Source organism: Rhea pennata, chromosome 4 (genome assembly GCF_028389875.1).
Source record: "Rhea pennata isolate bPtePen1 chromosome 4, bPtePen1.pri, whole genome shotgun sequence".
Lineage (NCBI taxonomy): Eukaryota > Metazoa > Chordata > Aves > Rheiformes > Rheidae > Rhea > Rhea pennata.
Genome location: NC_084666.1, coordinates 45,186,759 through 45,198,898, shown reverse-complemented (window position 1 = coordinate 45,198,898; position 12,140 = coordinate 45,186,759). Strand labels below are relative to the sequence as shown.

Genomic DNA, 12,140 nt, shown 5'->3' with positions numbered 1-12,140 from the left:
CAGTAAGATGCACGTACATACAAAGAACTGAAATATTTTTATTAGAATTTATGAAGCTTAAAAAAAATCCCTAGATACAGAACTTCCACCTCAAGTATTTCAGTGTTCTTGGATGAACATGACAGATTATGAACTGCAATGTCACAATGACAAAGCATATGTATTCATAAACAGGAATTTATTGAAGTTTTGATGAAAAAGATCTTTAGACTCTTCCACCAATTAATAAAATTTGTTATGTCACAGTTAAACAGAAGTAGCTCTGTGGTCTGTCCTTCCAAATTTCACACCATGGCAGACAGAAAAAAATACATATATTTCTTGGAAAAGGACTTCTTCCTAATCATTTGGATTTTTATGGCATGTCTAATTATTGTTAAGTGCTCTTTGGAAAGTAAGAGCAAAGTTACTTGTAAATTCCAGTGAGTTCACAGCACAAGTGAAAAAGCAACAAAAATAAGTCATCATCTCATTTTGAAAATTAGGCAGTATGTTGGACAAATCTGGTGAAGGTGAAGTGATCACATATTCTCAGCTCATGCAAACACAGAGTTACCTCCAGAAGATTCTTGTTCTCTCAGATTGGTGGAAGAGAGTGGAAACTGAAGACCAGCTGCAGACCTAAACCTAATAAACATGAAAGAGTCTTTGTGCCCATGTTTAGAAGGGATGGATGGATTTACCAAATATAAAGAGGCATACATAAAATCAATAGTGGTACCAGCCACATTAAAATGAGTCCATAACACTAGAATCGTTACTAGTAGAAAAGTAATTAAGAGTAGAAACATGGCCACATTTGGACTTGCCCTTTTCCCAAGAATTTTCATGTAACAATCCATTGATATCCTCAGATCAGCATTAACCAGTCAAATCACTCCACAGTCTTGGTGTGGAAACATAAAAAACTCATTTCAATCAAACAGGGACTTACAGACTTTAAGAGACTTTAAATAGACCTCAGAGTGACAAAAAGAACAGTGGAAGATCTCACTGCCAAGAGCCCAAGCAATTTTATTAATTAGAAATATAGAAAACATCCTCCTCACCTCCCCTAAGTTTATTTTCCCATTTCCTCCACAGTTTGACCAGGGTTTAACTCAGCTTGGAGCCCCGTGGCAGCGGGGCCCTTCCCAGAGAGGAGGGAAGTGTGGCTGCCCAGGCGGGCTCCGCTGGACCAGCCTCCAAACCCATTCAGGCCAGCCCCAGCTGCATTAGGGCACTTCTGGCTTTAAAGCACTTCCCATCTCTTTGTGCTACTGTATACGCCCAGCCTCAGAAAGGTGCTAATCTAGTCAGCATCTTTTTTTCGTACGTGGGTGGAACGTAACACCTCTAACTTTGCTGGTCTAAATGCAGTAACACCCTGTTTACGTAAGTATTCATTTGCTGAAGTACAGAGTGGATCCATTACTTTTCACGTGTGCAGTTTTCATCAGCCACAGCATAGCTAGCTGATGTATTAAAAGAATAGTATTTAACTGTGAGATAACAGACTGAAGAGCAAGCATGTATTAGGACATTTCAGACATCTGTTGCATTGATAGGATTTCCTGCGGGGGGGCTTTCCACAAGGGCTGAAAGTTTCCACAAGGGTCTGCATTTGCACTTTGCCCAGTGTTGCTTATTATCCTTACTACTTTTAGAGGCTAATCAAGGAAAACTTTAGGCAAAAGCCCAATGGAAACAAAGTAACCTTTGTAAAGCAAAAAATGGTATAGATTAATAAAGGGACTGGAAGCACAATTTCTCTCTTTATTTTGGCAATTTTTCACATAAAACTCCTTCCAACCCCCAACAGTTGGAAAATTGGTTTGCATTCCATTTTCCACTACATCCTGCAGACTATGGTAAACCTGCTTTATCCATTTACAGAATCACTTGCTTTCCTTGCAATTGCTGTTAAAATTCAAACTGATAACAAAAACATTCCCTTACTCACAGACACATGCACCATTCGCTCAGCGCATACCCCTCAACACTCTAACATGTGGTGCAGGATCAGATCGCTGACATCTGCTTGCACAGCTCAGCCCAAAGTCGTCCATAATGATAATATTCTCAGACTCAAAGGCAGTTAGTTCTAACAATTCAGATTTCCTATTCTGATGATTCCCTTCAACAGAAACACTATTTTTCAGGTATTTGTATTACAAAATAATGCCGCAGAAATATCAAGCCATATTGATACTTCATCAGTAATTCTCAATTAAATAGTCCTGGGACCAGTTTAAATTCATCTTTTAAAACTATAACATGCACAGTTACTCTAAGAAGAGAAAAGTCATTTCCTTAATTCGGATGGAAATATCATTTTAATATATTTGTTCAAATTCCATTTTCTAGCAGAAATAATTGTCTCTTGATGTGAAAACGCAGGAATTAAGAATTTACAGACACTACATGTAATTATAAATGGAAAAAGTAGCCAGTGACAGATACTTGCTGTGTCTATCCATTGAGAGAGCTAAATCCTAAAAGATGATGAGAACTGTTCCTTTTTTCAACACAGCATGTAATTATCTTTCTACTAGACTCATATTACCAACCAGTCTGGGCTAGAATATCAATCTTGGAGCAGATCATTAAATCTAGTTACATTGAAAATGTAAGATTTTTATGTTATCTTCAGCAAGTCAAAAAAAAAAAAAGAAAAAAAAAAAAAGAAAGAAACTAATATTTACTAGCCTCCAAAGCTAAAGAAAACCCACTGAGCATCTCTATTAAGAAATGCACTTCACAGTTCACCATTAAAGTCTAGAATTCACTGTTACCTTATCATCAGACCACTGGAAATTCATTAGCTCTTACTTGTCTCTAGAAATAAGTTCTGTTTAAGTTTTTTGGTGTTGGGGGAGGGAGGGTTGTTTTTGTTTTTTTGTTGTTCTTAATTCAGAGTCCTGTTTCGCTATTAATACCTGAATGCTTAAACTAGCCACAGTCATTTGATGATACAATCTACTGGAATCCTTCTCATCTGCTCTTGCCCTCTTTTATTCCATTTACATTACAGCTGGTAATATGGATGCAATCCAGATGTCATGTAGAACAGCTGCAAATGTGCTTGTATCAAAGCCTCACCTCAGATGCTTTTATTCATACACAGAAAATGCTTATACTTTCAATGTTCATGAGATCAGTTCACTGAAGAGGGGAGGAGAGAAAAGGAAAAAAAAAGAAAAAAAAAGTCAGCTGCTACACCTCATTAACAAAAGTCAGAAAAACTCCAGACAAACTCATTTCATCACCTAAAAATGTATATACCAGTTTGTTATCAAGTTATTGATTTAATGATAAAATATACTATTTTGTGTATCAGTTTCTTGGGTCTCCCCCTCCTCCACAAGTGTGCTTTCATATTTCAATGCATTTTACTTTTCCATTTTTATCCACACATAATAGTACTACATAAGAATTGATTATCTGTTCTCTTCCAACTCTCTTATCCTAAATCTGAAGGCCTAATTCAGTGATGAAAATGAAAGCTGTAATTTTACTCCTATTCCATAACCTCAGAGAATCATATGATTTCAAGTCACAATACACTTTTTAGACAAGCTAAGTGGAAATACTGATTCCTTGTAGTATAAAAAAAGCAAAAACAAAATAAACAAAAATCAGGCACTAATATGTGCACAAAACACCACCATATTAAACGCAGTTATAGAAAAACTGTTTTTAAGTATCATGCTAACAGCAAATTTGTTTCATACGAAGTGTCAAATATTGTTTGTACATGTTAATTAAAAAAGTTTGTCCCACGTTGATCTAAAAGGCAAACTGCCAACAAATTACGAAATTATTTATTTTCAAAATTTCACACAAAATAGTAAATATTTTTATTCTGTCCTATTCCCATTGCTGTTAAGGATTATGAAAGAAAGAAACAATATCCACTTTTGATTAAGCAGTTAATTTCCATCTCGAAAGGCACTATGGAGTCCTCTTTCCAGCTGCCTACAAAATTGCAGAATTTTTATCATTAATCATCCTATCAGTCTTGTTCATGAGGCTGGTGTCTTTGCAGAGAATGGAAGGGGAAAACAACCAGCAAACATGCTTCTGCCACTCTGCCAAAATGCAGAACCCAGCAAATAGCTTTGGCCAAATTAGCATGTAATCTTTTAGGTATACATACAAGTTGTATCACACATAGATAAAATATTATATATATAAATATATATATAAACCTATATATATAAGCATTTTTTTATATAAAAGCTATATATAATGCTAAATGATTATACTTCTGAAGATCTCTGCTCTTTAGACAGTAACTTGAAATATGGCAGTGATTTTGGATGCTCAGTGGGAATATACTGTGTCCAGGGAAGAACAACCACCTTTATCTAAATTCCAAATCTTAGAAATGATTACCTGCCTGTAGCTTATGAGAGGGATTCTGACTCTCCATGACATTATGATAGATAGCTGCTCAACTCTGTTCCTTCATTTTCTATTCGGGGCAGGGGGCGTGTAGAAGGTTAGAATAAGCAAGCAGCTGAGTGCAGCCTGACATAGTCAAATAATAGAGGTGTGAGCATGAATGAGTGGACCAGTCAGTCAGTCAGCTGCTCAGTACGAGGCAACAGAGAAATGGGGGGTATTCAGATTTGGTCTAAAGTTGCAAGAAGGCAATACCAACAGTATTTCTGTAAAAGGAACACCACAATAGCTTATTAACATAAGCACTAGTAAGATCAGATATCTCTCTTTCAAACTTCTTTTTAAGGTTCTGTCTTTTGATTAAGTGGGAAGTAAGAAAACGGAAACACTTCCAATCGAATAAGAAGAGTAATTTGTGTCATAAATGATAAAAAGCAGTCGATACTACAGTGCCACCAAGCAAGGAAACACCCAGGACAGTAACCACCTGTCACCATAGTCTCTCATTTCCTTGGGCCTCTCTGCAATAGGATGTAATTTGTTTTAATTATTTTCCTCTTTGTCAGACTATAATTTTACTGTAGCATAACAACTCAGTATTTCAACTGCTGTCTACCACTAATAGGAGTGCTAAGAAGTGGTAAAATTTTTCATTACACAACACTAATTAAAAGCTTGTGTCCCACCCCAAAATTATACTCCTTCATATCCCATTACCAGTACCTTCCAGTTCCATTTCCAAATGCAAGAGTTTAAACCTAAGAATCACAAATGTTGTTTTCTTATTCTATTATGTTCATCATTTCCCTCTCCTTTCAATATTAAAAAGGGCTGAAATCAAATTAGGAGAAACACAGCAAACTCTGAAGAAAACACCTCGGCTTGCTTTCTAGAAGGAAAATTTTGAAAAGATTTGCTCTAATCAATTTTTCTTCCTCCTCCAGTGAATTGATAAAAGAATAAATACAAACTTTTTAATAATGTAATTAGTCACTTTTACAAGTTGAGCAATTTCTGATATGCAAGAAGATTGCCTTAAAATATAGGTTGAAAGTCTCATTATATTTGTTGTTTTCACTGACATTGATGAATAAAAAGATTCCAGTAGAAAGCTTGGAAAAAACTCACAGATCTGCTGAAGAGTAGTTAAATGCCTTTTCTTTCTTTCACCAATTTATGCAAACAAAAGGAGAGGCTGCTGAACCTTCTGCAATCTAATCATTTTTTTCAGGAAAACCGCAGAGATACATTTCATTCTTTCAGTAGATATTAATATTCACACTTCTTTGTTGATGTCTAATACCATTCATGTAAGCTACTTTCATCCTCTAGAAATAGATAAAAATCTAGTCAACAGGAAAATATAAATCAAAAAGCCCTTGTCTATCATAAACAACTTCCAAATTATTGCTCATTAAACAGTAATACTCCAAAGCTTATTCAATTTGTTCCAAACGGACATTTTTCCTAGAAGTGCACCTTCTTTCCTCTTTGCATGTAACTACCATTATTCCTGATAATTCTAAAAACAGAGAAACAAAACTAATTCCAAGAATTACATATGTATTAGCGAAGCTGTCTTACAGTATCAGAAAGGATGATTATTACACATATGTACATATACACGTTCTTACTGAGGTTGTTTATGGCATTTCTTTATTCATTTAATTCTATGTGGGTACTTCTGCAGCAAATGAGAAGGTGCTGAGAGCGTTTTTTCTGCAGAGATACAATGATGGAACATTTTGATACCAGGTGTTTCTCTGCAGGACAGGCTACCATGTGTATGGAGTTAGGGAACAGACAAGCTAAACAAATAGTTTTTACAGCTTATACTTGCAGCTGTCTTCATTCTCTCAGTACAGCTGCACAAGCTATGAAATGCCTATATCATAATTAACTATTTTAACTTTTCTTCCCCTCTATAAAAGGCATACAATCAGTCATTTTTGTGCTGAAACTTTTTTTTTTTTTTATTAAATCACATGTAAGTATTACTGCTGTAACTAAACAAAACTTAACAAATGATACTTACTCCAAATCATAGTGGCTCTTAAAGTGTTAACTAATATGTGTTGGTAGTGACAAACAAATTACTCCAAGTAGATACCTCATACATAAAATGTCATCTCTCTTCTGGCTGCATGATGCATGAGATCACTTGCTTTCTTTCAAAAAAACAGAAAAACAAAACCCCACAGTTTTCAGTAAGCAAACAAACAACCCCCCTAACCGCCTACACTCAAACTTTGAGGATTAATTATTAGATACTTGCATATGGTACTTTTCCTATTCAACCTAACATCCTGCCCGTCCCTCCTTTTTACTGTCAGGATATATGTAAATATTCCTAACTGTTTGACAGCTCTATTATGTAAATACACTTTTAAAAAAGTCTGTATAAAATATCTGAGTGCTTTTCCAGTCTAAATACTACACCAGTATTTGTTCTCACTACTATTTGTGAGGTCTTTGATTTCTGTAATCACTCTTGCAACTTAGAACCTCACCAAAAATCTAAATGATGCAGAAAGAGACAGCTTCTGCCATCTCCCCGGGGACTACTCTCAGAATAACACATTATTCATCATGATTAAGACTAGCGGGATGTGCTCATCAGGAATAACAGAAAAGCTGAATTAGCAGGATTTTCAAAGAAAAAAACATCTTCAGTGTAAAACTATTTTTTCAGACTATATCTGCTGTAATCGCAACATAAGTCTAACAAAAACAAAGAAAAAAAAAACCAAAAAAACACCCTGTGTTTGTTCACAAATGGTAAGAGTCTCAATTACTGTCTCACAGAACCTAAGTTTCAAAGTTATTACGAGCACACTTGCCATCTGTACTCGGAGTCTAATGGCGCAACTGGATTGACTGTATATGGACAGAAGTCTTCTCAGAAAGATTTGGATTACAAAACAGATAAAATGTAACAGATGTGCCCATCAGCAGGCAGGCTGGCATTCACTCCACAGCAGCTGAGGCTTCCAAGAGCAAGCATACTAGAGAAATCATTTCTTTTTAAGCTTTCAGATCAAAAAAGCACAAGTTCAAAAGTATTCCAAATCTGAAGCAGGGAAGAAAGAAAATTCTTTTATATAATTGAAGATTAACAAACTCTCGCTCTAAATCATTCTGCTCCGAATCTAGTATCGGCCAGGTCACGCTTTAATCCCCCCACTTGCTCGGCCTCCAAAAGGAGCTGGGCAGATCGGCTCCCCACTGAGCAGAGCCAAGCCTGTAAGGGGTCCAGACGCATCAGAAGCTGGCTAAGATGAAAAGAATAGAGTGATACAAACCTACAAACAAAAATCTCATGTTACCTACTTCATTCACATGGTTTAAGTATTTCAATGCCTATATAATAGGTACCTAGTGCTAGCAGACTGCTCAAGCTAAACATAAGCCCATGAAGAAAATCAGATTGCTTTGAAGAGTGGCCCAAGAAGGGCCCTGCCTCAAGAAGAGCCAACTGAAGAGAATCGCTGAGCTGAACTCGTGCTCCCACTTCGGGGGCACTATGAACCCAAACTATGCAACAGGCACTCCATCAGCATTAGATCTGAAGCACTACCTTCCTCCCAGAGATGGCAAAATCCTGGGAAGAATTCCTCAGGCTAGCAACCAAATAATGTTTCCTAAATCCCATTTGAATCCACTAGGCAAAAGAAAGGGGAAATACCACCACCTCTTCTTATGATCATGTTTGAGTAAAAATGACTAAAGCTTTAACAGATTTTTACCTTTTTCTAACACAGTATTTTTCAGATGGTATTCAACTTATAGACCAAAATTTATTGTGTATGTCACCAAGGTCAAGGGTGGGCTGGCAGACTCATCTTTGAATATTTGCCCAAGTGTGCATCAGAGTGGTAAGCACATCTGAAGACTATTTTTTTTTTAATCTAGTTTTACTACTTCTGGACAACATGCAACAGTTAGAAATACTGTTTCCAAACTGAAAGACAGAATTTTGGAGGAAGTCCAATTTTATTCTACTGTACGGATCTGAGAATGACATAATGACCTGATGAAGTCAACTGCCAACTATTTGCTAAACAGACTTCAGGAACACCAGATGGCATTATTGAGAACTTCTCATACTCCTGGTCCTACCAGTCTGCTCAATAGCATTATAAAATTGTTATTTTCCATTTGAAATTCTGCTTCAGATCAAAGTATTTCCACTACAAAAAGGTTATGTGCTCAGGGGTGACACAGGGCAAATTGTTTCCCTTTATCGAGTCTCTGATTTTCAAATGAAATTAATATGCAGTCAGGTGGAGAACAGTTGAAATCTATTTTGCATCTATATTAAAACGAAGTAGACATACAATTCAAAATGAGATCTTGCAGATTTTATGCATCTCAACCTAGCCTTGGCAACTCCAACAAATTCAAGTTCTTGAATCATTCAGGTTAATACCAACCAAAGTTTTAGTTTTGTACAAAAACATCTTGATCTACTTGTTCTTTTGTTTTCTCCTAAAATTATGCTTACAAGTGAGACATGAAATTCTCTCTAAAAAAATAAAAAAAAAATTAAAAAAAAAAGATTCTCCAAAGGTTATCAGAAATACTGCCTAGAGAGGCCCACAAATGTCAAACATAATTTAATTCTGGCATTTAAGCACAGGAATTTGTATTAGCAGCACAGATCTCAGTCTTTGACACATCAGAACATAACCGGAAGGAAACTAATATCCTATGTAAAGGAGGTGCTTCCTACCCTTTCTTTTCTCTTTTTTCTCAGCACAAAAAGGGAATAATAATACAATCCACTTGGATGCAGCCGGAACTGGACTGGCAGAATGAATGCCAGTGTGAAACCTGCAGTGCTTGATTTTAAGCTGTTTTTTTGGGTGGTCAATTGCTTAGAGAAGAACTGTTAGAACTATCCTCAGCTACCAACGGAACTGGCTACTACTACTCCATACTGATGACTGATACCACACGAGAGATTATCTTTGAGAACTGTTACATAAATAAGAATTCGAATGCTCCTCGTTTACAAAAGCCAGGAATTAGCAATTAGTTCTTAATGGGCCCATTGTACAAGGAGAGGACAACTAAAAGAAAGGTTCATTCTAGTTGCAAGAGTTCTCCTCCTCCTCCACTTTCCCCTCCAACTTGAGTTAAAAGTTTAGTCTGTTTTTTAAGATAGATGCTAGCTATTACTCTCTCATTGCTACCAAGTCTTATAATCGTATTTACACATTCCTAGTTCTACTTTGCTCAGATCTCTTGTAGGCATTTTTAAGACAGACTTGTGTTAACGACGCTGTGACAACAGTCAAGCTCAGAATTAACAACCTAGTTGGACAACATGAAAAAAATCTACCATGTGGTTCCAGGAGGCTGCATCTGAACAGAACTGCCATTTCCAAAGAGATCAGTTGTACATGAGGCAGACTTCTTTCAATGGCAGTCAGAACCTTTAAGAGTTAATCAGTAAGGTCACATCTCCAGTATGAGATAATTATGATTAAAAGGAGACCAAAACACAGACAAAGAACAGTAAGGCCAAAAATACTGAACACTGATGGAAATGCTTCTTTCATATGAAACACCCAACAAGTGTTTGAAGTACTTTTGAAAGGTATGGAAGGAAATTAATAGCAAGGTATACAACAGTCGAGGGAAGTATGGCAGCTAGCAGGAGATCATCATTTCCAGGTCTTTTATTTCTCCAAAGTCAGCATGCATAAAAGGCCGTGCAGGTTTTAGTTCTTTGAAGATTGTTCTGTATTCTCAGTTTTGATCATTCTGAAATAAGAAAACTATGTTGCAATACCTTGGTATGCTAAGGAGGCATTAGCAGTTATTTATGTGAAGTGTAAATTTACAAAAATTGCTCAAAAAACAAACAAAAAACACATCAATAAGACATTTCTGTCTACAAAACAACTTATTATTTACAACCACAATTTTGAAAACACTTACTCATGTGCTTAATATTTAAGATTGCATTTAGCGCCACAAAGGTCTATGAAATTACACACAAATAAATTCGTGTCTACATAAAAAACAAGCACATAAGTGAGTAAAATGTTCTTAATATAATTCTCTGTTTTAATAGGATCTATGTAGAAACATCAGTTTTTGAATATTTTTTTAGATGTTGTTTATCTAAGTGCCCTATGACAGAAATGGTTCCCTCAAAGATTAATAACTGGTTAAAATACAGCAAATGAAGGACAGGAATACAGTGTTTTTTGTTTTATAAATTAAGAGATAACAACACAGTCCCTCAAGAAAAATGAAAACAAAAAAAATTAATCATTTAAGTAACTGGTTCTTCTAGTATCTACATAGACTGAGAAATAATGTTCTTTAGTCTCCAATTTCTAAGGAATAAAATTTTATCTTTAGTCATCCTTAAATTTAAATCATTTTTCTTTTAATGCTATGCTGCAGAAAACCACCAACAAAATACCACTATTAGTCACAAGTCAGACATGTTATTAAAAAAAAAAAAAGAAAAAAAAAATATCAGTGACAGGAGCTCTTGTTGTTTTACATGCTTGCAAAAATGCCTAAATGTTAAAGGGATGTCCTCTGAGTTCTGCCTAGGTCAACATTACCTCCTCCTTTACAAAGAGAGGGGAGCTAACTGCTAACCTGTAATGTAAGGGTTCAAAAAATGTTCACTGATGTTTTCCTCTCTTCTGGCCAAGATGTGGGCTGAATTTCTTCCTGACTCCCTTTGTCCTCTAACTTTCTGAAAGGGAAAGGATTGACACTCATATAATGGGGAAACCACATAATCCTGTGTATGAAGGAACTAGGAAGTATACCTTTCCCTACAATACGAAAAGTAGGTGTCGCTTATAATTTATGAATGATAATGGAACAGTATTTCCTATATTAACATTCCTGTATTTACCGTTCTGTTAAACTTCTGGGGTCCATAAATCAAAATAAACAGAATTTACAATAGGACCAAGTATTGAGAAAGTTAGGAGATTTGTCACAGGAAGATGACTTTGAAAATTGCAAGGACAAGAGTCATTCCCATTTAACATTATCTCATGCAGCAACACGTGTTGAAGTCATGCATGCCATTCTGCAAAGTTCTGCTAAGCAATAAAGAAATTGCTAAAAAAAATACTAATGAAATGCAACAGCTTTGAAATTAGCACTAGGAACTAGGTTTTTCTAAAAAAAATGCACACACAGTGAGGAAAGAGAAGATTAACAAACCATAACCTATGGAGTTCCTCCTTTGTAAACTCAAGAATACATATCTGGAATTTCAAACACTTTTTGCTACATACGTTCAGTGTAAAAGTAAACAGAAGACACATGATCATATCTTACAGAATTTTTAATAAAAACATCTTTTGATTCAGAATCGTGACCAATTCTGCCGACTGACACTAATGGGGTTTATGAAGTTATTCTGAAACTGCGCCAAAAAGACATCCTGCAATAATACAACTCTTTCTCTGAAAACACATTTATCAGTCATTTGCAGCTAGGACAAAGAGGAGCAGCTCCACATCATATGGAATGCACAAACGGACATGCCATAGAAATTTTCTCATTAAACAGCATTCGAGCATTCGTCACCTCCACAGCGCAAAGGACTCCAATCTAAAATGCTACGACGCTCCCCCAGCTGGTTGTATATAGGAGTACTAAGTAAGGCGTTACAGGAAGCTGACAAACACACAACCTATTCTCTTCTGCCACAGAATGGTTAGGGTTGGAAGTGACCTCTGGAGATCATCTAGTCCTATCCCCCTGCT

At 36.0% G+C, this 12,140-nt stretch overlaps 1 protein-coding gene across 2 annotated transcripts in view; it reads right to left on the bottom strand.

Annotated features, from left to right (window-relative positions):
- PDGFC (platelet derived growth factor C) overlaps nucleotides 1–12,140 on the bottom strand; it is a 120,956-nt gene that overhangs the window by 65,585 nt on the left and 43,231 nt on the right. The window lies entirely within an intron of this gene.